The sequence below is a fragment of the Sorex araneus genome, chromosome 1 (genome assembly GCF_027595985.1).
Source record: "Sorex araneus isolate mSorAra2 chromosome 1, mSorAra2.pri, whole genome shotgun sequence".
In the NCBI taxonomy this organism is placed as follows: domain Eukaryota; kingdom Metazoa; phylum Chordata; class Mammalia; order Eulipotyphla; family Soricidae; genus Sorex; species Sorex araneus.
This window is the reverse complement of record NC_073302.1, coordinates 404,166,009-404,188,912: the sequence shown is the minus strand read 5'-3', so window position 1 is coordinate 404,188,912 and position 22,904 is coordinate 404,166,009. Positions and strand designations below refer to the sequence as shown.

Here is a 22,904-nt window from a genome sequence, read left to right as displayed (position 1 = left end):
CCATCTCTCTGACCCTGTTTCAGATATTGACTATTGTATATAGCACACTCATGAATATGCACTGCAGATATATTTTAAAAATTCACGTTTTCGTGTTCATAGGCTGGATGTCAAGGCAAGGAATCATTGAATCATATGATAGATCAATTTTTAATTTTTTGAGAAGTCTCCACACTGCTCTCCCTAGAAGCTGAGCCAGATGAGGATGTTTTCCTTTTACCCTAATCCCCACTGGTTATTTCTGGATTTTGTCATCTAGGACATTCTTATTAGTATAAGATGATATATTGTTATAATTTTTATTTGCATTTCCTTAATAATCAGTGATAATAAACCTGTCTTCATATTCCTGTTGGCCATCTGCATATCTTCTTTGAGGAAGTGTCTATTCAGTTCTTCTCCCCATTTCTTGGATGGTGTTCTCTGTTTTATTGTTGAATTTTGAGAATACTTCATTAATCTTGGATATTAGCCTTTTGTTAGATGTATGGTATATGAATATTTTGTCCTATTCAGTAAGGTGTCTTTTTTATTCTAGTCATAGCTTTTACACAACACAATTTTTTTGATTTGATCTAGTGCCATTTGTGTATTTTAGCTCTTGTTTACTTAATGAATATAAATCTGGCAATAAATACCTTCCATATACATAAATAAAAGGTATTAGTAACTCTGATACCTTTGATACCAAGTTACAATGGTCGTCGGTGATATGAAAATGTCAGGGGGCTGGAGAGATAGCACAGCGGGTAGGGCGTTTGCCTTGCACGCGGCCGACCCGGGTTCAAATCCCAGCATCCCATATGGTCCCCTGAGCACGGCCAGGGGTAATTCCTGAGTGCAGAGCCAGGAGTAACCCCTGTGCATTGCCAGGTGTGACCCAAAAAGCAAAAAAAAAAAAAAAAAAAAAAAAGAAAATGTCAAATGAGGTGAAGAAACTTCTTAGCATTATAGAATTCCAATAATGGGATTCCTTGAGTATGTTCAGCCAAACCCCCATAATCCCTCAGCTGACTTTTAGTCTATCTATTTCCCACTTGTGAAAATGTTTGTTTCTATTTGCAGCTCGGTCTTATGCACATTATCTACCATACTGGTCTCTCTTGCTAAGATGGATACCCTTGGTGTTTCAAATTACCCAAGTTCAAGATTTTAGGAAGCAAATTAAGCTACAGAATATTTCAGGTCAGAGTCAAAAATAGTGGTGTTATCCAAGGGCATCCAAGAGATAAAGGAGAGAAAAGGGTGAGGGTACAGGGAAAGCTTGAGGCTGAGCCCTGATGAAATCTGAGGCAGTAAGTCCTCTTGAGGATTTAGTTATTAAAACCATTCTGTCTGACTTTTACCTCAAGTAGAAATACTGAGCAGAAAGATTGTAAGACATGATGGTGAGCCATGACAAGGAAAGAGCTTTCTGAAGTGGATGGAACAGTACTTTAAATGAGAAGTAACAGTAAAATAAACGGTTTAGGAATCACTTTGTGGGTTAGGTATGCTTTCCAGGACTATTACTCTGTGACACATTTGGACAGAACGAACACTGGTTATGAAGAAAACTCTTTCTGTTGATGTAAGCATTCAAGCCCAATGAATTAAAGTCCTTGAATGTGTAGCTGGGAGCAAAATTTGGTTCTTCATTGTTACTCATTTTTATGTTCAATAGAGGCTGTACCATTCTGAATATCAATAACACCCAACAGAATGATGGACAATGCAGTAGATTTTAGATTTTCCACCACAAAGGGCCAATGACAAATATCTGGTGCATCTAAAACGTCAACATTTTAAATATTCCAGTCTATCTTCTTGGCCAAGTTAGTTCACTGGAGCAGAAAATAATGAAGAACAATACTGAATACTCTAAGTTTTATTACATTTTAGGGTTTTCTTGCTGCCTCAAGCTTGGCTTTCACCAATATATACCAAAATGGCAAAAGATAGGAAAACAGAAGTACTTGGAGGGCTGAAAAGTGTTACATTGCACACACATCATAAGTCCCTTAATAACTGAAGGGTCATCAAAGAAAGGGACTGAGGGTGTTTACTATATGTCAGGCATTTCTCTGCTGTCTCAGTCCATTTGCACCGCCTCTTCGAAGCTGTGTACTATTAATCTTCCTATTACAGATCAGAATAGTGAGTCTAAAAGCTTTAGCCTTTCCTCTAGTCACCTAACTAGTAAGTTGTAGTGCAGGTTTAGTGGAGAGCCAAATTCAGTTCTATTGTTCCAAAGACTCTATCTAGAATCCCACATAGGTCAGAGAGCACACAGAAGAATCTCTGTTCTGTTTGGGAGCCCCAACCTGTTAGTGTTCAGGGGCTACTTTCAGATTGGTACTCAGAGATTTGCTCCTGGCAGTGTTCCTGGCTGTGTTCAGGGGACTATGTGGTGTTGTGGGACCGAATTCAGGGTCTTAGGCATGCAAAGCATGTTCATTAGCCTTTTAAGATATCTCCCTGGCCCTCAGAAGCATCTACTTTTTTTCTTTTCTGATGTAATTAAGATGTTCTGTGAGCCATCACATCAATCATCTTTACACTCTTTCATAATGCAGGAAAACTCCTGCTGCCTATACTTTGCAAATAAGAGAACTTTGCTGCCTAGAGGCTGTCAGAAAATCTGGAAATCTTACTAGACCGTTTTGTGCTTTGGGGTAAAATAAGTAGACACAGGGACTGCAAGTGAGGGGGGGATGAGGTCTGGAGGAGAGGGCACGGTGGGTCACTCTGACACCAAGCAACTGGCTTACATTTGATTTAACTCTCTGACACCAGGACTTGGCTATACATATGTGGACAAATAGCTTCAGGCTCCAAATGTTGTTCCTTGCTTGGTTTAAAAAAATTTTTTTTACCCCCTTGAAACAAAACAATCTGTTTCTTTAAAGGAAAAATGCTTTCAAGTACAGTTAAGTTTTGAGAGCATGTCTACTTTCTCCCCAAAGTTTTCTTTATATAAGTTGGAGCTGACTGAATTGAATTTTCTAGCAACTGGGAACAAAAAAATTGCACAAACTGCGCTTTCATGAAAATGATTTAATTCCAGTGTCGTCATTATACACGGATGAAATTTCTTTTATTAAGAATAAAAGCACAGCTTGAAGACATAGAACTTTGATTAACTTAGTTTAGATATTAAATTTTAATTTCACATTTAATTTTCAAGTAAAAACAACTAAAAAGAATAGGGTCAACTATAATCCTGGGTTATTTTGACTCCATGTTTCCATGACACTTTTTTTTTGATAGAATATTTTTTATACAGTATATTAATTTTTCATATTTCCATGCGGTTTATCTTTTTATAGAATAGATAATGTATCATGGCAAATTTAGTACCAATTCATTGCATAGGCAACTCTTGTCTAAATATTCCTTAGACCATCAGGTTCACTGCCGCTCTCCCTGATACCTGCCTGCCAACCCGTATGGGGAAGTAGAGAGAGTGATGATCCCCTGTATCTCTTTGACTTTAGGTCCCAGTTTCTTCTATTGCCTTCACTACCTAAACAAACACTCTTCTGGGTTTTTCCCTTTTTCATACATGCTTGTCAGAAGTGGATAATAAAGGCTGTGTGATGGGCTATCGAGTTATTGGACCCACTGTTCCATTCTAATATCATCCATTTGTGTATCCAGACATACAAGCATGACGGACACCACTAAGTCCGATCACAAGCTGGGGCCTTGTGCTTTTCAAGCTCCTAAATCTTATTTGACCAGTTTATTAACCATCTCTCCCTCCTCTCCCCTCCTTGCTGTCTTTCTACAGTTTAGTAGCCATATTAGTAAATGTGGAGGTTGATTTACAGTTTATACTTTGTGCACTCTCTGAAGTGGAGCAAAACATTGAAAGGCGATAATATCAAGCCATTTCATTCAAAGATATATTCAAGATCAAATTAATTTTAATGCATTTATGGGTGATTTCATGTTTCTAAGTTTTGTCCTACATGACTATAGTGATCTTTATAGTATATCAGTTTCAAGCTAGAGAAATTGCAGACGTAAGAATATAAACTTTCTATATAAAATATTCTGAGATGAGATACACCATAGGAGATATAATTAAGCTCAAAATAAAGAGGCTCCAAATAGCTTAGAAAATAGACTAAATAGGGGCCAGAGAGATAGTACAATGGGTAGGGTGCTTGCCTTGCATGTAGCTAACCTGAGTTCAATCTCCAGCACCCCATATAATATCCTGAGCACCACCAGAAGTGATCCCTGAGCACAGAAGTAAGAGGGAGCCCTGAGCACAGTCAGTTGTGAGTCAAAAACAAATAAACAAAAAAAAAAAAGAAGAAAAATAGACTAAATAAAATGTTCTGGAGATAATTAACCAAAAGGGGCTCAGAGCCATGCAATGTTTCTGTAGGAAGGTGCAGTGAGATGACTTTGTGCTCCTCTTTCTTCTCATGGAATGAGGTCTACGGCAGGAAGTGGCAGCCAAGGTGCTGCTGAGCTGGCTAGGGCAGACCTTGAAGCAGGCCTTCCTAACCCATCATTCAAATCAAAGATACAGAACAGGCATTTTGGTAATAGGGTTTTTCGGAACAAATTCAAAATATCTGTCAAAAAATTGTTATCAAGGGAGCACTGGAGAACATATTTCACATACTACGCTATAGGATATTTTCTATGTCCTACAGCACATGAGGAAGGTCCTCAGATAATGTTTTTTTTAGTTTACTTAAATTTTTAATTTTGTTATTTTCTTTCTATTTGTGTCCACATCTGATAGAGTTCAGGGGCTACTCCTGGTCCTGTGCTGGATGGGGAAGGACTGTTTCGATGTGTGTGCAGAGTCCAAGCATGAAAAGTGTTTCTGCTTGTCAAGCTACATCTCAAGTCCTGAACTTTTACCTTTTATGGTAGCTTAGGTAATGTATTACAATAATGTTAATGTTTATGGTTTTGATGCACAAAGTTACTGCACCTTCACAATCCCCAAGTTCCTCCACTGATGTCTTTATGTTACTTCTAGTTAACCTCTTCCTCTGATCCTTATTGCTTGGTAAACTCAGTTTTGTGATCCAAGACCAAGGATTTGTCCTCATTTTATACTGTCTATTTCTTCATTTTCTTTCTTTTCTTTTATTATAGATGGGTGAGTACATTTGGTATTTGTTTTTCTCCCTTTGACTTATTTCATTTAACACAAAGCCTTTCAATTCCATTAAAGTTATAGCGAACTGCAAGATTTTAGCTTTTTAGTTAACAGCATAATATTTCATTACACACATAATATAACTTCTTTATCCACCCATCTGTCGTTGGGTATCTGGATACCTGCTATTGTACTTAGTGCTGGAATGAACATAAGTGTGCATATATATCTTTGAGTTAATGTTCTCAAATAATGTTTTATTCAATGTCACTTTACTACAAAGATGAAAAAATATATTCTGGTGGATGCAGAATGAAATTACGTCATTTGGAGGCCTGCTTTTGTTATAAAACTGCAGTTTCTTTGTGTGTATACCTGAAGATTTGGGGTTTTGGATTATACTTGAGGGCTGCTACCAGGGATGTCTGGGGGACCATGCAGTTCAAGAGACTGAACCTCGCTTTCCACATACAAAATATTTGTGCTAGCCTATTTAACTCTCCCTGGCACAGAGTGGCCAGTGTTTAAGACCCCATTGGCAAGTTAAGTGATCATTCTCTTTTGTGCATCACATATTGGCATGGAATGTAATCTTGCTGTTGAGTATGTCTACGTTCATCTCAGGCAGATTCTAAAGTTCTGGAACTTTAGAACAACTCCATGCTATTTTGATTTTATGTCCCAATAGTTCTGAGCCTGTCATAAGTAGACATTAAACAAATACTTTCTTTTTCTTTTTGGGTCACACCCGGCGATGCACAGAGGTTACTCCTGGCTCATACACTCAGGAATTCTCCTGGCAGTGCTCGGGGGACCATATGAAATGCTGGGAATCAAACCTGGGTTGGCTACATGCAGGGTAAACGCCTTACCTGCTGTGCTATCGCTCCAGCCCAAATGAATACTTTTTTTTTGTAGAATTAACAATACAAACCAAGCAATCTTTGGCTATTAGCCCACTGTCCTTTAAAATTCTTCTTTGCTTTCACATTTCCACTTATGTCCTATCTTTTTGTGCTAGTTCTTTGCTGGATATCCAGTGATTTTGAACCCCTATTCTATCTAAGATATCCCCACAAGCTAATCTGGCTCATTTGGTCTCAGGGGTTTGCTAAAAGGCCACCACCAATGCAGAAGGTGCCAACCCATAGTAGAAAAAAGTCTCTCCTTCCTCTAGTCAGGAATTCTCAACCAGGGGGAATGATGAGAGATATGTGAAAGATGTGGTATTAGGGAGGAGAGAGGTCAGAATGCTGTTACACATCCTACAGATGCACCAACAAGCAGCCCTTCTAAAGAATTGGCCAGGATAAAACATCAACGGTGGTGAGAATAAAAAGTCTGCAGCAGTAGGAAAATTTTCAGAATTATCAATGGCCAAGATCCAGAGACTATAAGACAAAGCTCCCGGAAGAGAGCGATGTAGAATCTCGCACGGCAGAGCCTGGCAAGCTACCCGTGGCGTATTCGATATGCCAAAAACAGTAACAATAATGGGCCTCATTCCTCCTGACTCTGAACACAATAGGGACGAATGGAGACGTTACTGGTGCCCACTCAAGCAAATCAATGAGCAATGGGACGACAGTGATACAGTGATACAGATAGCAAAAGGTTTCAGGGGTTTGCTTCTACTTCTGAAGGAAGTAGAATAATAACAATTTAGTGTTTCCTGCATCAAATACCAACGTGGAACAAGACTGAATACTTATAGACATCTATATTTAAAAACATCATGGCCAGGGGCAGGAGTGATAGCACAGCGGGTAGGGCATTTGCCTTGCACGCGGCCGACCTGGATTCGATTCCCAGCATCCCATATGGTCCCCTGAGCACTGCCAGGGGTAATTCCTGAGTGCAGAACCAGGAGTGACCCTTGTGCATCGCTGGGTGTGACCCAAAAAGAAAAAAAAAACATCATGGCCTATCTTGGAAGTGGGCCTCACATGTTGGTGGAAAGTCATCCCAGATAGAGAAGGGAACACCAAGTAAAATGTGATTGGAGATCCTGCGCGGGAAGGGAGATGCGTGCTGAAAGTAGACTAGAGACTGAACATGATGGTCACTCAATGCCCCTGTTGCAAACCACAACACCCAAAAGGAGAGAGAGAGAACAAATTAGAATTCCCTGCCACAGAGGCGGGGTGGGTCGGGGGGATGGGATCGGGGGGTGGGAGGGATACTGAGTTCATTGGTGGTGGAGAATGGACACTGGTGGAAGGATGGGCTCTCGAACATTGCATGAGGGAAAAACAAGCACAAAAAGGTGTGAATCTGTAACTGTACCCTCACTGTGACTCACTAAAAAACAAACAAACAAACAAACAAACGAACAAACAAACAAAAACAACATGGCCAACTAAGCTGTAAGTTTTCCAGCTTTGAGAAAAGCCCTTCATTTGTGGAACGGTAAGAGCCCTGCGTTCCTAAACTACCATCCATCACCGTCCACAGAAAGCTTAAAGGGAACAGGATAAATCCCATTTGTGGTGTTAATCATTGAAAGTACAATCACCTCCTTGCTCTTTTAGGTGATAATGTCATCAAACTAAGTGATAGCCTCTAATTGCTTCTCAAAACAGGCCCTTTCTCTCCTTAGTATTGATGCCCTCCTAATATATACAGCTTGTTATCATCACCGCCATACAATTCGGGAGCAAAGTAGCTCTCTAAGGCTCTTGGTATATTTACCAACCTGTGATTCAGTACTTAATCTGTTTGTAAAAATGATTCACCTATGTTCTCCTAATTTTGTCTTGTTTGGGTTTGTTTTTTGGTTCATACCAAATAGTGCTCAGGACTTACTCCTGGTTCTGCAGTCAGGGATCACTTCTGCTGGGGCTCAGGGTACCATATAGGATATTGGGGATTAAGCTTGGGTTGCCCATGTGCAAGGCAAGTGCCCTACCTCTTGTCCTATCTTGTTCCTGCTTCACCTATATTTGTATTTGTGCAGTTTATTGTATGTAAGTGAAATTTCAGTTGGTGCTGGAAAGACTGGTTATTTTACTCATTTGTCTGCAAATTCTTTTCTTTTTTTCAAATTCACCCCATTTTATTGTCTTGCATGGCAAATATGCTGATCACCTGGTTTCTTTTTCTTTTTTGACAGCAGTCTATTTTATAGAATATAAAAAATCACTGTCGCTGTCACTGTCATCCCATTGCTCATTGATTTGCTCAAGCAGGCTCCAGTAATGTCTCCATTGTGAGACTTATTGTTACTGTTTTTGGTATATTGAATATGCCATGGGTACCTTGCCAGGCTCTGCTATGATATAAAACATATATATGATATATATTTATATATAAATGTATATTATATATAAACATATAGTAATTCTATTTCTGTACTTTCTTAATTTTACTTTATTTAAATAACCATGAATACACAATTGCAAAGTTATTTATGATTGGGTTTCAGTAGTATCATGTTCCAACACCAATCCCTTTACCACCAATGTCCCCAGTTTCCCACTCGCCTCCTCCCCCCAGCCTACTTCTATGGCAGGCACTTTTCTTCTCTCTCTCTCTCTCTTCTCTCTCTTTTCTCTCTCCTTTTGAGCATTATAGCTTGTAATACCTGCAGCTCTAGAAGCTCTAACTCTACTGCTTCATCTTTAAAGATGAAAAAGCAAAGCTATAAAGTAGTGCATTGTGGTGGTCACACTACAGGTTAAATCAGATTCCCTGAACTGGATGTTCAATCTCATTCACCTCATATGGCATGCCTTGGAAAGGATCTAGTTTTGTCTTTCAGAAACTCTGGGAAATTAGGTTCTAACACCTGGAATCTGGATGTGATTCTCTTTGAGGAGCAGGGGACATTGAATTTACATAGAGTATATTTTGAGATTCCATTCAGAAACAAGTAAAAATTTACTCTCTAGCCTTTTTTTTTTTAAAACAATGTGGACTCAAGAACGAGGAATTGAACTTCCATATGACCCAGCAACTTCACTCCTTGGCATCTATCCCAAGGGCCCCAAAGCACTATAGAAAAGACATTTGCAGTTTTATGTTCATTGCAGCAGTATGCACAAATTCCAAAATCTAGGAACAACCCAAGTGTCCAAGAACAGATGACTGGATAAAGAAATGATGGTACACGTACACAATGGAATACGATTCGGTTTTAAAAATGATGAAATCAAGCAATCTGCTACATGGGTGGTTCTGGAGCATATACTACTGAGTGACATTAGTCAGAAGTCATAGTTAAATCCCTTTGTATTCCTAATGATAGCATAAACAAACTTTTGCAGCTGGCTAGTGAGCACACACAGAGAGCCTGCCCAAATCTTGGGTTCGGGAGAGAACATAAATGTGAACTTTAGTACTACCCTTGGGAAAGCTAAAGGAAAGTTGTCACACACAGTTAGGAGAGAAGGCAAAAACACTTAAGATTATGCTGCAGAAAGAACAAGAACTGTAGAATAGGCATACAACAAAGATCTGAGAATAAGGTGCCTAGCAGGGCTGAGGAAAGGAATTTCCCCTTGAAGCAAGGAAATGCTATTAAAAATGCAAGGACAATATTGCATGATATCACAGAGTAGAAAAAAAATAGAAAACAGGATGCTACTAAAGGCACATCATAATTTTCTAGTAACTAATCCCAAAGGAATAGAAATCTTTAATTTACTTGATAAGGAATTCAAAACGGGTTCTTAAAGGAAGTAGCACAGAAAGCATAGAAAGATAAAGCAGGGGAAAAAACATGAACAAAGCTAGGAGTTTAACATAAAGATAGATAACAACAAAAAGAAGCAAATTCTAGAGTTAAGAATACAATGAATAAAATTTTTAAAATGCAATAGGAATAATCTTTATCAGAAGAGATAAGGAGAAGAAAGAATCTGTGAATTAGAAGATAGGAATTCATTATTTTTAAATTTTTTATTGAATCACTGTGAGATACAGTTACAAAGCTTTCACAATTGAGTTCCACTCATACAATGTTTGAACACCCATCCCTCCACCAGTGCGCATTTTCCACCACCAACGATCCCTGTATCCCTCCCACCATCCCCACCCCATCCCACCCCCTGTCTCTGTGGCAGGCACCTTCCTTCTTACCCTCTTTCTCTACTTTTGGGCATTATGGTTTGCAATACAGATACTGGAGGCCATCATGTTTGGTCCTTAGTAGAATACAGAAATTTAGAGGTTATCCAATCAGAAGAGAAACTAGGAAAAAAATATCAAAGACTGAAGAAAGCCTATGTGATCTATGGAATACCATTAAAAGGACAATCAATTAGGGAAAGAGAGATAGTACAGTGGGTAGGGTTCTTGCCTTACATATGGCCAACCAGGATTAAATCCCTGGTCCTCTATATGGTCCCCCAAGCACTTCCAAAAGTGATCGAGCAGAGAGTCAACAGTAAGCCCTGAGCATCATGTGGCAAAAATCCCTACTCTTTCTTTTTAATTTTAATTTTTTTAATTAATAAGTCACCATGAGGGTGCAGTTACAGAGTTTCGTGCCTGTATTACAGTTATACAATACTCAAGTACCCATCCCTCCACCAGTGCCCATTCTCCTCCATCGATGGCCACAGGGTCCCTCCCTCCCCCCTCCCCCTGCTCTCTGCCTCCCCCCGCTCCCCCCTGTAACAGGGAATTCCTTAATGCTCTCTCTCTCCTTTTGGGTGTTATGGTTTGAATGGAGATACTGGGTAGCTATCATGTTCAATCTATAGTCTGCTTTCAACCCGCCTCTCCTATCCTGAGTGGATCCTCTACTGCACTTTGGTTGATGTTCCCTTCTCTGTCTGAGCTGCTCTCTCCCCCAGCATGTGAGATCAGCTTTCAAGCTGTGGAGCAGGCCTCCTGGTATTAATTGCTACTATTCTATTTTATATTCTGCAAATGACAACTCCCTACTCTTGTCCCAATAAACAATTTAGTGAACTATCAGGATTCCAGAGGAGAAGAGAAAGAAGAGTGCAGGAAAATGAATAAGCAAAGATTTGAAACTTCACAAATCTTGGGGAAAATTTAACCAATCAAACCTAGGAAGTTCATAGGTTTCCAAGAAACTCATGGAAAAGAGACCTTCATCAAAAACATTAAATAATACTGTCAGAAATTGAAGACTATCTTAAAATAAGAGCAAAGAAACTTGGCATTTATAAGTAAAATGATTTAAGGCTAACAAAGGACTTTTCAGCAGAAATTTATAGGAAAGAATGGGACAAAATACTTTAAAGTGCTGAAACTGAAATTTAAAATTACATCAAGAATATATGGCAAATAAGAGAATTATTTTGTCCTTCAGAAATGAGAGATTTAATGACTTCCCTCATGACCATTAAGATCTACTTTACAAGGGATATACATGACATCCTTCAGTATCTGTATTGCAAATCACAGTGCCCCAAGGAGGGAGGGGAGAGAGAGAGAGAGAGAGAGAGAGAGAGAGAGAGAGAGAGTGCCTGACATAGAGACAGGCTGGTGGTGGGGTGGGGGAGAGAAATTGGGAACACTGGTGCTGGAAACTAGCACCAGGTTGTTCAACAGTCAGTAACAGATATTCCACTGAGCAATTATATCTTTTCAAGTGCTTTTATATGGAAAAATTATATTTATCTTTTTAGCTAATTTTTAAGTATATGTGAAAAGTGCTCTATTGAGCAAAAAAGCTCCTTTAATATAACTAAAAAATTACCTTGCAAAGAAGAAAGGAGTCGAGGTGCAAGAACCTCTGAACCACTTCATGCTTTTGAAAGTTTTTAGGCAATAACCAGTTTCCTGAGTTTAAGTATTTCACCAGCTGCTCTGAGGCCTTCTGGTGCTAATTTTACATGTATTCTCTTAGAGTTATCCTTTGCCAAAAATTATTTAAAAATACCACAAACATTTCTATACATATTGGCTAATGTTGATATAAATTTTGGTAGAAACTGAATGTTAATTTTTCCTCTGAGGGTATTGGGATACTTCTAAAAGAACTTACATGACAAACTGTTGGTAGTTTGGGAAAATTCCAAAAACCCCTAGTAAGTGCAATTTAATATTTTTAAAATCAGCCATCAGTATGGTCTATAGAGCATCACTGCTACCATATGTGGGGCAGAGATTTCTCAGTCTTACAGAGAATGCAGACAGGTGGTGCCTGGAGGCATTTGCAGCTCAGAGTAGGCAGCAGATTTTAGAGTATAAGCTTGGAGTTTTGCAGTTAAGTCTTAGCTGTACCACTTACCAGGTTTGTGACCTTGGACCAATTACTTTAACCCTTTTAAGCTTTCATTGCTTCCTTCCTATCCTGACTGAGAAACTAATAGTGTCTTGCACAAGTAGGAATACCGTTAACTGTTAATGGGGAATCTGGGTGGAAGAGGCCCAGGTCTGATCCGAGCAGGCTTGGAGATCTCAGACCCAGGTACCACACACCTGGGTTCCTCTGCCGACATTTTATAGCCTAATTCTCCCCTTTGGAGAACCTGGCAAGCTACTGAGAGTTTTCCTGCCCGCCCAGGAGAGCCTGGCAAGCTCCCCATGGCGTATTCATATGCCAAATACAGTAACAATGATGGGTCTCATTCTCCTGACCATGAAAGAGCTTCTAATGCAACACTGTTGGGAAGGACAAGTAAAGAAAGGCTGCTAAAATCTCAGGGCTAGGACGAATGGAGACGTCACTGGGCTCGCTCGAGCAAATCGATGATAAACGGGATGAGAGTGATAGTGATAGTGGTGCTGGAAAATTAAAAAAATATTCACTCTACAAAACTGTTGGAAGGAGAGCTGTGCCCACCCCCCATTTTTTTTTTATTGAATCACCATGAGATAGACCCTTACAAAACTGTTCATGATTGGGTTTCAGTCATACAGTGTTCTAACACCCATCCCTCCACTAGTATACATCTGCTAGCACCAGTGTCCTCAGTTTCTCTTATCACCTCTCAACACATCCCCAGCCTGCCTCTACGGAAGGCACTTCTCTCTCTCTCTCTCTCTCTCTCCCCCCTCCCTTGTTTTGGGCATTGTGGTTTGCAGTAGATACTGAAAGGTTGTCGTGTATATCTGTTTACCTACTTTTAATACACAGTTCTTTTTCAGAGCGATCATTTCCAACTATTATTGTCATACTGGTCCCTTCTGAATCTTACCTAACCCCCCCACCCTCACCCCGGTCCCACACACACCTGTGGTGGATTCTAACCATTGATCAGTCTGGAATGATAATTTTTAGAGAAAACAAAATCAACATAAAGTGGTAACATAAAAAACACATGGAAACATAAAACACTCAGGTAGAGGTAAATATACTGTCAGATTCAGAATATTGTAATTCTGAAACATTCTGAGTAGTAAGTCTTTAACTTTTTGTATAAAGGTCAAAGAAAAAAATAACTAAATTACATGATTTTGGTAAAGAGTATATAATAGAAAAAGAGGTAAATTGTGATATTGGGGCAGAGCGATAACTCAACATTTTAGAGCACAGGCTTTGATTGAGGGAGGCCCAGATGCTAGCCCAGACACCACATTGTCTCATGACACTATTGAGTGACCTCTGAGCACAAAACCTGTTGTAGCTCCTGAGCACTGCTAGATGTAACCCCAAATCTCACCTACCCATGCAAATAATTGTGACATCAAAAATATATTAAAGTAAATCCTGGCCTTTGTTTGCAGTCATAATTGTTGTTAGGATAAATTAGAAGTTAATTGAAATTGTTATCAGTCTAAAATAAAAATTATACTCATAAGACATTTTATGTAAACCTCATAGTAACTACAGCAAAACCTACACTAGACATGCGAAAAATATACAGGAATTGAAGCACATCAATGGCAAAACCGCACCAAATTACAAAAATAGCAAGAGAGAAGATAGGACTGTGAGAACCTCAAAACAATAAGTTGGCACCAATAATTCCATACCTACTAGTAGTTCTAGCACCCACTATTGATTAAAACTTCAATCAAAAGGCACTAAGTGTCTGGATGGATAAAAATAGAAGACCCAACTGTTTGCTATTTAAAAGAGTCTCACTTTGGTGTTGAGGATACATTGTTCAAAGACTGAAAGGGAAGGGATGAAAAAGATATTCCAAGCAAGTGAAAACAAGAGTCAGAGTGGGACTGACAAAAGTAGACTTCAAAAATGTCACAGGGTATGTAGAAAACCACTAAAAAAGACAAATATTTTTGATTTCATAAGAAAGATACAGCAATCATAAATATATGTGTCCACTGTTATTGCATGCAAATATTTTAATCAGATTTTTAATAGTATCAAAGGAAAACACAACTTAAAATTTATTAATAGGGCATGTGGATGGCCTGTTTGAGAAATGAAGAAAGCTTGATATAAGATGGGCTTTTTGGAATCTTAACAAAGATCCCTGCAAACACCAATTCATCCACCTTATGGTCTTGCTACTGTAACACCTGCCAGCTTAATATTTGCTACTGGTGTGACAAGGTGTGTCTTCTTTATGAAAATGTATCTTGACCATACAGTTTACATTTCTTTGAGGAGCTTCCTTTCCTAATAAAAACCCAGAGAAGCATTTTAGCTGTTCAGATGCTGAGCAAAAGAACTGACACTTTAATCTGGAGCTGTGGTACGTTATTAGCACTCCGCTCACCCTTTCATTCATTTGCTTCTCTTGCAGAAGAAGCCGCCTGTACAATTTCTTCACTGAGAATGATAAATGGGCTTGGCGTTTCCCACCCTCGTTTTCTGCACGGTCTGTGAATATACTTGCATTTTCCAATTTTCAGATATAACATGCCCAGATGTATGTGAGTAAGAAGGTGCAAATGCCCTGATGAGCCCAATTTTTCTGGAGGGAATTCTGTAAAAATATAAATATGGAGTCCAAATTGTGAAAAACACAAAGAAATGGAATAGAGAGCTTTCACTCTCACTGGGAAAAAGTCATAATCAGTTCATTTTTGAGCAGTGCTTTGATCTTACTTCCCTTGCATTAAATAGCTAGTAATTGTGAGGTTGGGAGAAGGTGATGGCTGACCTCTATATCTACGCTTGACTTTTTGTAAGTTTTGAGACCTATTTCTCCTTGACAAGTGTCCACATGCTTTCAAAATTATAGACTGCACTGGTGGATTTGTAAAGATGGCATGGAATCCCTACTAAAGTATGCAAAAATCAATGAGCTCTGATATGAAATGACTGGAATCCTGAGTGGTTATGTCTACTTTTGGACCAAAGGGCTTCCCAGTGAACAACATTGAAATTGATTAACTTCACTGCTGTGATTTGGGGTATTAGTACTGTAGAGAAAAATATACTTTATATTACAGGAGTAACAACTTCTATTTTTTTCATGAGAGAGAAGAAAGAGAAGAAAGGGCACAGACTTAAAATTGAAAATTCCCCCTCACCCCCTGTCAGGATTTAGGAAATCACTCAAAAGAAAGGGCCAACATTGTGTGTGTGCGCGCATATGTGTGTGTGTGTGTGTGTGTGTGTGTGTGTGTGTGTAATCACAGAGAAATCTGTGCAAGACTGAATGTAAGTAGTTGACACAGTGTTTTTTTTCCCCCCAGATTCAAATCAGCCAGAAGACTGTATTCTTTTGGAGAATGGATGAATGACAGCAGAAAATGTTGGCATAAAACTGAACTGTGGTGAGTCATGTTGGCTTTCTAGTGGTGACATGTTCATTGTGATGGTTGTAAATAGGAACCATCTGCTTTACAATTATTATTAGATCTGCAGTCACGTTTCCTATCATTCATGTTTACTACTTTCTTAGCAGGATTCAGATGAGAAAATTTCAGAAATTTCAGTTGCATTTACAGAGATCAAATTAAGCTAATATTAAATTCATTTTAGAAATTCTGGGAATTGTTTAGGGCCTTGCCTAGTGCTTGGAGGCATGTAAAATAAACATTATAAATACTGATAGGGTCATGATAAATTTTCTCTAAAAATTCTCTATAGTTACAATTTTTACTATTAGTTTCCTTATGTAGAAAACACTTGATAAAAAATTACATCAGTGATGGCATTATCAGAGATTAAAAGAGAATTAGTGGGAAAAAAGGCCCCAAAAGATAAAATCTCAAAGATCTTGAATTTGTTTAGAAACTCCTTCTTTTGTAAAAAAAGCATTTGACTGAGAGGATGAAAAAATTTACTAAAACCAACCAACCAACATATTCCCAAACTATGTAAATAACATTACAGGGAATCAAAACATCTTTTCCCCCCTCCTCGGGTTTGCTATAATTGCACTCTGATTATTTCTGAACATCTAAAATTTAGGCCATTGATTAATTCATATACAAATCTGAGTGCATAGTGACATACTAATAATGTCAGGGCCAAAAAGACTCGAGAATAAAGCACTAAACTGAAATGAAAATGACTGGCATGAAAAAATCAAGATGATAGGAATATTGAAGATGCACATATATAGAGCTGCCTAGGTCAGCTACCATAGGCAGGTAAGAATTTGACAAAACTAAATCTCAAAAGTTCTCACAGGAGAACTTTCTACCTGTGTAGATTGTGACAGGCTCAACAGATTTACTGAGAGTGGTGCAAAAAGGCTTTTCTTGAAATCAATATAAAATAAAAGAGGGCGGGAAAATGAACCACCAGATTCCTCAAAGTAGTGTGGACACACACACATCCCTAAGAGCTCTGGAATAAACTAAATGACCTGTTCTGAACTGACAAACCCTTCCTTCTGTTTTCTCATCAGTTGTCTATTTTGCTCTAAGTCAGCACTCACTGTCCAGTAAAACTTTCTGTGGTGTTGGAAATGGTCAGCATCTATGCCATCCAAAATGGCAGCCACATAGTGATTGATCATTTGGAATGTATCTAACAACGGAGGGAATGAGTTGTATTAAATTTTAGTTAATTTAAACAGCACAAATCTAAAGGCTAGGTATTGAACTAAGGTTTCAAGTTAAAATTTGACTATGATTCATCAAGGACAGGGTTTCAAAGGACAGCTGATGTGATATGAAGGTGGGACTGTTTGGAAAGGAAGATGTGATGGTATAGTTGTGGGGACCAGAACAAGCAAATTGGTAGTGTCTGAAGGAGGAGTTTTAGTGAACCAATAGCTAAAATTATCAATCAGTGAATCAGGGAGACTGAGTTTCTATGGGATGTAAAGTTTAGGTGTGCTATATGTCTGAGGATTCTACTTTTATATTCAGAACATACAGCAGCTTAAACATAAGCACAAATATTGCAAGATATTAAGGGAAAGAATGGAATCCAGAGTTTGTGCGGGGAAAAATGGTTACCCAGTGCCCCCTTATGGGGAACAAAAAAGACATGTTCTTTTCTGATTTGCGTTCTTTTCTGCACTGGGTTAAAGTAGAAGTGCAAAAAGGTGAGTCAGGTGAAAAGGGAAGGGAAGTAATCCCGTGTTGTTTGAATGAAAATTATGGGGGGGGGAGTTAAAATAGAGCCTTTACTCAACACATGTCTAGGAAAACCTAGCACTACAGAGACATGTATGCACTTGAACAGGTGTACTGAATAAATCCTCTGCTCAGGGAAATTTGAACAGATGGGCCAACCAACCTTATGGAAGCAAAGCCAAATGTCAACCCCCAACAAAGTGCTCAGAGAGGCAGACACAGACACAGAGAACTTTCAAATTCAGACCAGAGAGAGGACATGTGATTCGGGGCAGATATGGTGAGATGGTGTTTAGGTCATGAAGAGTCTGGGTGAAATGAAGAAAAATGCTGAAGGGAAACTGCAGAACGATTGGAGAGGTGGTCTTTTTTTGTTCTTTTTTTTTTGGGTCACACCTGGAGATGCTCAGGGGTTACTCCTGGCTCTGCACTCAGGAATTACTCCTGGCGGTGCTCAGGGGACCATATGAGATGCTGAGAATCAAACCCAGGTTGGCTGCGTGCAAGGCAAAAGCCCTACCCACTGTGCTATCATTCCAGCCCCTGGAGAGGTGGTCTTGGTCAGAAGTGTGTGCTTGACCCAGAAAAACTGAAAGGTCAGAAGAAAGAGGGTTAAGGCAGCAGGGCTGAAAAGTGCACTTTTCTCGACAAATGAGGCAACTTTAAAAGTTCCCAGACCTGGGAAATCCTCAGGGAGGTAGTAACTGGAGCAAGGTGATACATTTCTACAGCTGGGCAAAGGCTGTTTTAGATCTGAGCCCTTGACCAGGTTGAGTGGGCTGCAAAGGAAACTGCTCAGCTTTGACAGCTGCTGCCTGCCTTTTAAAATCAGGGTCTGAAGTTCATTCCATAAATGAGTTGCCACCTAGACAAGTGCAGAAATTTCAGATGGGGTTTAAGAGATTAAACCCACCATCTCCTTTATTCAACCACTCCTAGTAATTGAAAGAAGGCTTCGGAAACCATGGTTACCAAAGAGAACTAAAATTAAGATCAAAGGTGATGATTTCAAATCCAAGGAAATAGAATAGGTTCAAGCTAGAGCTCACGTTTATGCTCTTTATAGACTATCTGATTATCTTTGGTAAATGCATCCTTTCATGAAGCAATCTCAGAGGCTTGTGGCGGTTGGTGAAGCCCTAAGTTTAGTGCAGAACCCCAATCCTAGGTGGAGGATCACATGCTCCTAAACTGAAAGGAAACTGGTTTGAAATAGGAAAGTTTTAGATCTGATCTTCATCCAGACTGCTGATACTATCAGCTACACTGGACCTTATTATTTTTTTTTAAATTTGTACCATTTTACCTGTTTCTCTCAGAATCTGTTTGCTCCCTCGCCACTCAGAATCTTAAGACTAAAGATCTTTTGGGTGAGGCACCTTAATGGGCTGGAGTGCCTTTTGTCCTTTTCTATTTTTTTTCTCTTTTGCATTCAGGAGACTAGGTTCAATTCCTGGTAGAATTGGAAGCAAACGCTGAGCACATAGCTACTAAGAAACATGGGGTGTGCCACCCCCCCCAAAAAAGAAAAAGAAACAACCAAGAATAAAGACTTTGCTTTAGCACTGGCTCCTCGAAGTTCTTTCAGGCTGGGACCTTCATCTCTGACTCAAGCCATCAATCAAGTCTGAGGGAGAACAGACGGCGAGAAGTACATGAGGGGCTGAGTCTATTCTCTATGAAAGATTCTACATGGAAAACTGAGCTCAGCTCTGAATTATGTACTTTCCCTTCTGGGTGAGTAAAGCAGTGCTATGCACAGTTCTGCCTGCTCCTGAGGTTGGGGCTCCCATTCAAATACTGTCAGTGGGGCAGTGGCCAGTTATTCTCACCACTGCCTTTCCCCCAGGACTGCTCTGAGGCACTGTGGCCACTTTTCTGTAGCCCTACATGAGCCACACCTATAGGCTGCCAAAAAGTGGACTTCCTTTTGTGTCAAGAATCAAGGAAAGGTCCGGGTGTAAGACTTGACTGGGGGTAGCAGAGAATTGAGCAGAATTAAGAGAAAGGATTATCTGTGAGAGAGGGGGTATCAGGAAGAGCTTTGACCTGAAAAAAAAAGCAGAAAAAAGAAGCAGGACTAAAAAAAGTTCTGTGTATCTTTTGGATACATAACAGTAATTAGAATTTGAAGATGTACAGACAGGTTCCATCATTTATCCAAGTAGCCTTTTTATCTTAAAAGGTGTGTGTGTTGCCCTAGAGTGGGGGCGGGTGAGGCCCCTCCCTGCCCCAAAAGACCCAGCCCCAGCAGTCCAAAACCTCCAGAACTCAGTCACCACCATGCTTACATCCACTCTCCACATGTTTGGGCTGAGCCTCCCCCAGAAGTATATTTTTAGGCCGCGCGACAATTTATACCTCACACCACCCATACTCCAAGAGTACTGCACCACATATGATGGGGTTTAAAGTAGGAGGCAACCAATATTAGAAGGAAATATAATTTTTTTACAGATATATATGCCTATACACACATATATGAACATAAGTCTCATCCTTTTATTTTTTTTCCTTTTGCATCACATCCGGCGATGCACAGGGGTTACTCCTGGCTTTGCACTCAGGAATTACTCCTGGCAGTGCTCAGGGGACCATATGGGATGCTGAGAATTGAACCCGGTCAGCTGCGTGCAAGACAAATGCCATACCTGCTGTACTGTCGCTCCAGCCCCAAAGGTCATCCTTTAAAAACATGTTAGTGATCTCTTACAGAAGGGCTTAATGGCCCCTGGGTGAAATACAACAATCTTCACACTCTTTCCTCTAAGGAAACTTTTTTGTAGCATTTTCAGCAATTTTTCATAACAAATTATGCCAATGAAATAATTTTGGTTCTGCTTTGGGGCAGGGGTTGGTGTTCAGGATGGAAACATTTGAAATATGGTCATGGGAAGTTGTAATGGTAGTGGGATTGGTGTTCGAATATTAAATGTAATCAAATATTGTGAACTACTTTATAAAATAAAAATATTTTAAAAAGGTGTGTGTGCATTTGAGAGAGAGAAAGAGAGAGGGAAAGAGTATAGAACACACATGTCATGAAGTGCACAGAATATAAATGCAGCCTAACCAAACAATATAAAGTGAACATTGGCCTAACCACCACCGCAAGAGATAGGACATTGTCAGAACCCCAGAAAACCCATGTGTCTTTCTCTCATCCTTTCTTCTGCCTCCTTGGGATTACATCTTCCTGATTTGCATCACTTCCTTGCCTTTCTCTATGGGACTATCAGCTATGTTTACATTCTTATAATATTTGTAGTCACTTTTTGATCATGGAATAATGTGGTATACAGTTCTTTATGTTCTCCTTCTTCACTCAACATTATGAATGATAAAGTCGACCTGTGTGGAGGGGCTTAATTGTGGTTCTTTGATTTTTGTTGTTGTAGACTATTCCATTGCATGAATACAGGAATTCATTCATCCATTCTTCAAGGAAGGGCATTTGGAGAATTCACTTTTATTTTCAAGACCTGTTTTAGCAGTTGTTAATTCTGCTAACAGAAATCATGCCAAAAACAATGAATTGAAATCCAGAGGGGCAATTCCAAAATTGTAACAAAGATCAGTCACTGAGAAAGTGTTACCAATCATTTTCCAAGTAGCACATAATAAACAAAAATAGAAAAACTGGGGGTGGGTCGTCTTGGACACATATTTTCACTTGCTGCTCTTTTGTCAGACTTAGAGGAGAAATAATTTTCTGTATTATTATATTCAGGTAAACCAAATGATCAAATAAAAAATTAAAGCTTGTTTGTGGAAAATAGTAACAATTCTGCAAACTTACAAAATCCATCGTTATTGTGTACATTTTCTATAATAGCTTTCTCTTATGATGCTGTAATCAGCTAATAGGTGACAGCAGTGAATGCCTTCATGTTATTTCTGGCTTAGTCTTCAAAGTGGGAACAAACTAAAAGGGGAAAGAACTTTAATATATGCATTCATTTATGCTAGCATTGACAAAGACTGATGCTTAACATCAGCATGGCATCTGTCATAATAATAATGATAATTGCTAATGATTATAACAGCCACCGCAACAACATGCTGTCACGAAGATAGAAAACGATGTCACTAATCCAGAGCCAGTAGACCCTTTTTGAGCATTTTTTTTCTTTTTGGATTGGGGATACGTGCACTCATCCATCCTTGTTTTCTTAACTGAACCCCATTAAAAGTCCATCTCTGAGAATGGAGCAATAATATAGTGGGTAGGGTGCTTGCCTGAACCTGGTTGACCCAGGTAGGATCCCAATACCACATATGGTCCCTGAGTAGTTTTCTATGGTTGCCATACTAAAGTACCACAGACTGAGTGACGTAAGTAATCGAAATTTATTGCCTCCAAGTTCTGGAGGCAGAAATTCTGGGATCTTGGTGTTGGCAGGGCTGATTCCTTCTGAAGGCTGGGAGTCTTCCAAACCCCTTTGTTCCAGATCCCCCCCTCTAGATTCATGTGGTTTTTGATGATATTCCTGAGTTTGTATCACTTCAACACTTGCATCGTCTTCACAAGGCAATTTTTCTCCCCTCCCCTCCCCTCCTCCCCTGCCCTCCCCTCCCCTCCCTCCCCACCCCTCTCCTCCCCTCCCCTTTTTTCTCCTCCTCTCCTCTCCCCTCCTCTTCTCTGTTCTCTGCTCTCCTCTCCTCTCTTTTCCTCTGCTCTCCTTCCCTCCCTCTCCCCCTCCCCTCCCCTCCCCTCCTCTGTCCACTCCCCTCTTCTCCTCCACCCCACCTCCGTCTATGTGTGTGTGTGTGTGTGTGTGTGTGTGTGTGTGTGGTTTGTTGGTAATGGGATTAGGTTCCACTTTATTACCCCAAGATAACTTTATTACTGCTGTATAGAGACTACTTCCAATAAGGTCTGTACCCTAAGGTGCTGAGGGCTAGGACCTGAACACATCTAACTGTTCTGTCCACAGTAGTGTTCTATATGCAGAAGGGAGAAAGAACTGAAAAAATAACTTCCAAAAAAAGCGTTTAAGGCCCGAGACGTGTTTTAAGAAGAAGAAGGTTGAGAACTCTGGCAGCTGGGAGAGTTAAAGCAGAGGCCTGGGATGATACACTGTCAGCATTGGGGGCACTTTCCTCATTCCAGGACCCAGTCCTGCAAGGACCTTGAAAAATATTCTGTTTACAACTGAATGAAGGCAAAAGTATCTCCCCAAACTTTCAAATAATTCTTCATGGAATTTAACTGCCCATGGAATTTAATCAATTTATTATGTTTTTACATTGAAACACTCAGAGGATGCTCACCAAACAACACAACAGGCAAAAATACCTAAAAATAGCTCAAAGGTTTTTTATTTTAGGGCCAAAAAGAAATTTGTTCATTGTCATCTTGAGAACATGTATTATTACTGAAAAGAGAATTTTGATACTTTGGTCCTCAGAATCCAGAACTTGT

At 39.6% G+C, this 22,904-nt stretch overlaps 1 protein-coding gene across 4 annotated transcripts in view; it reads right to left on the bottom strand.

Moving 5' to 3' along the window:
* The window catches only part of LHFPL3 (LHFPL tetraspan subfamily member 3), a 550,996-nt gene that overhangs the window by 67,481 nt on the left and 460,611 nt on the right, over positions 1-22,904 (bottom strand). The window lies entirely within an intron of this gene.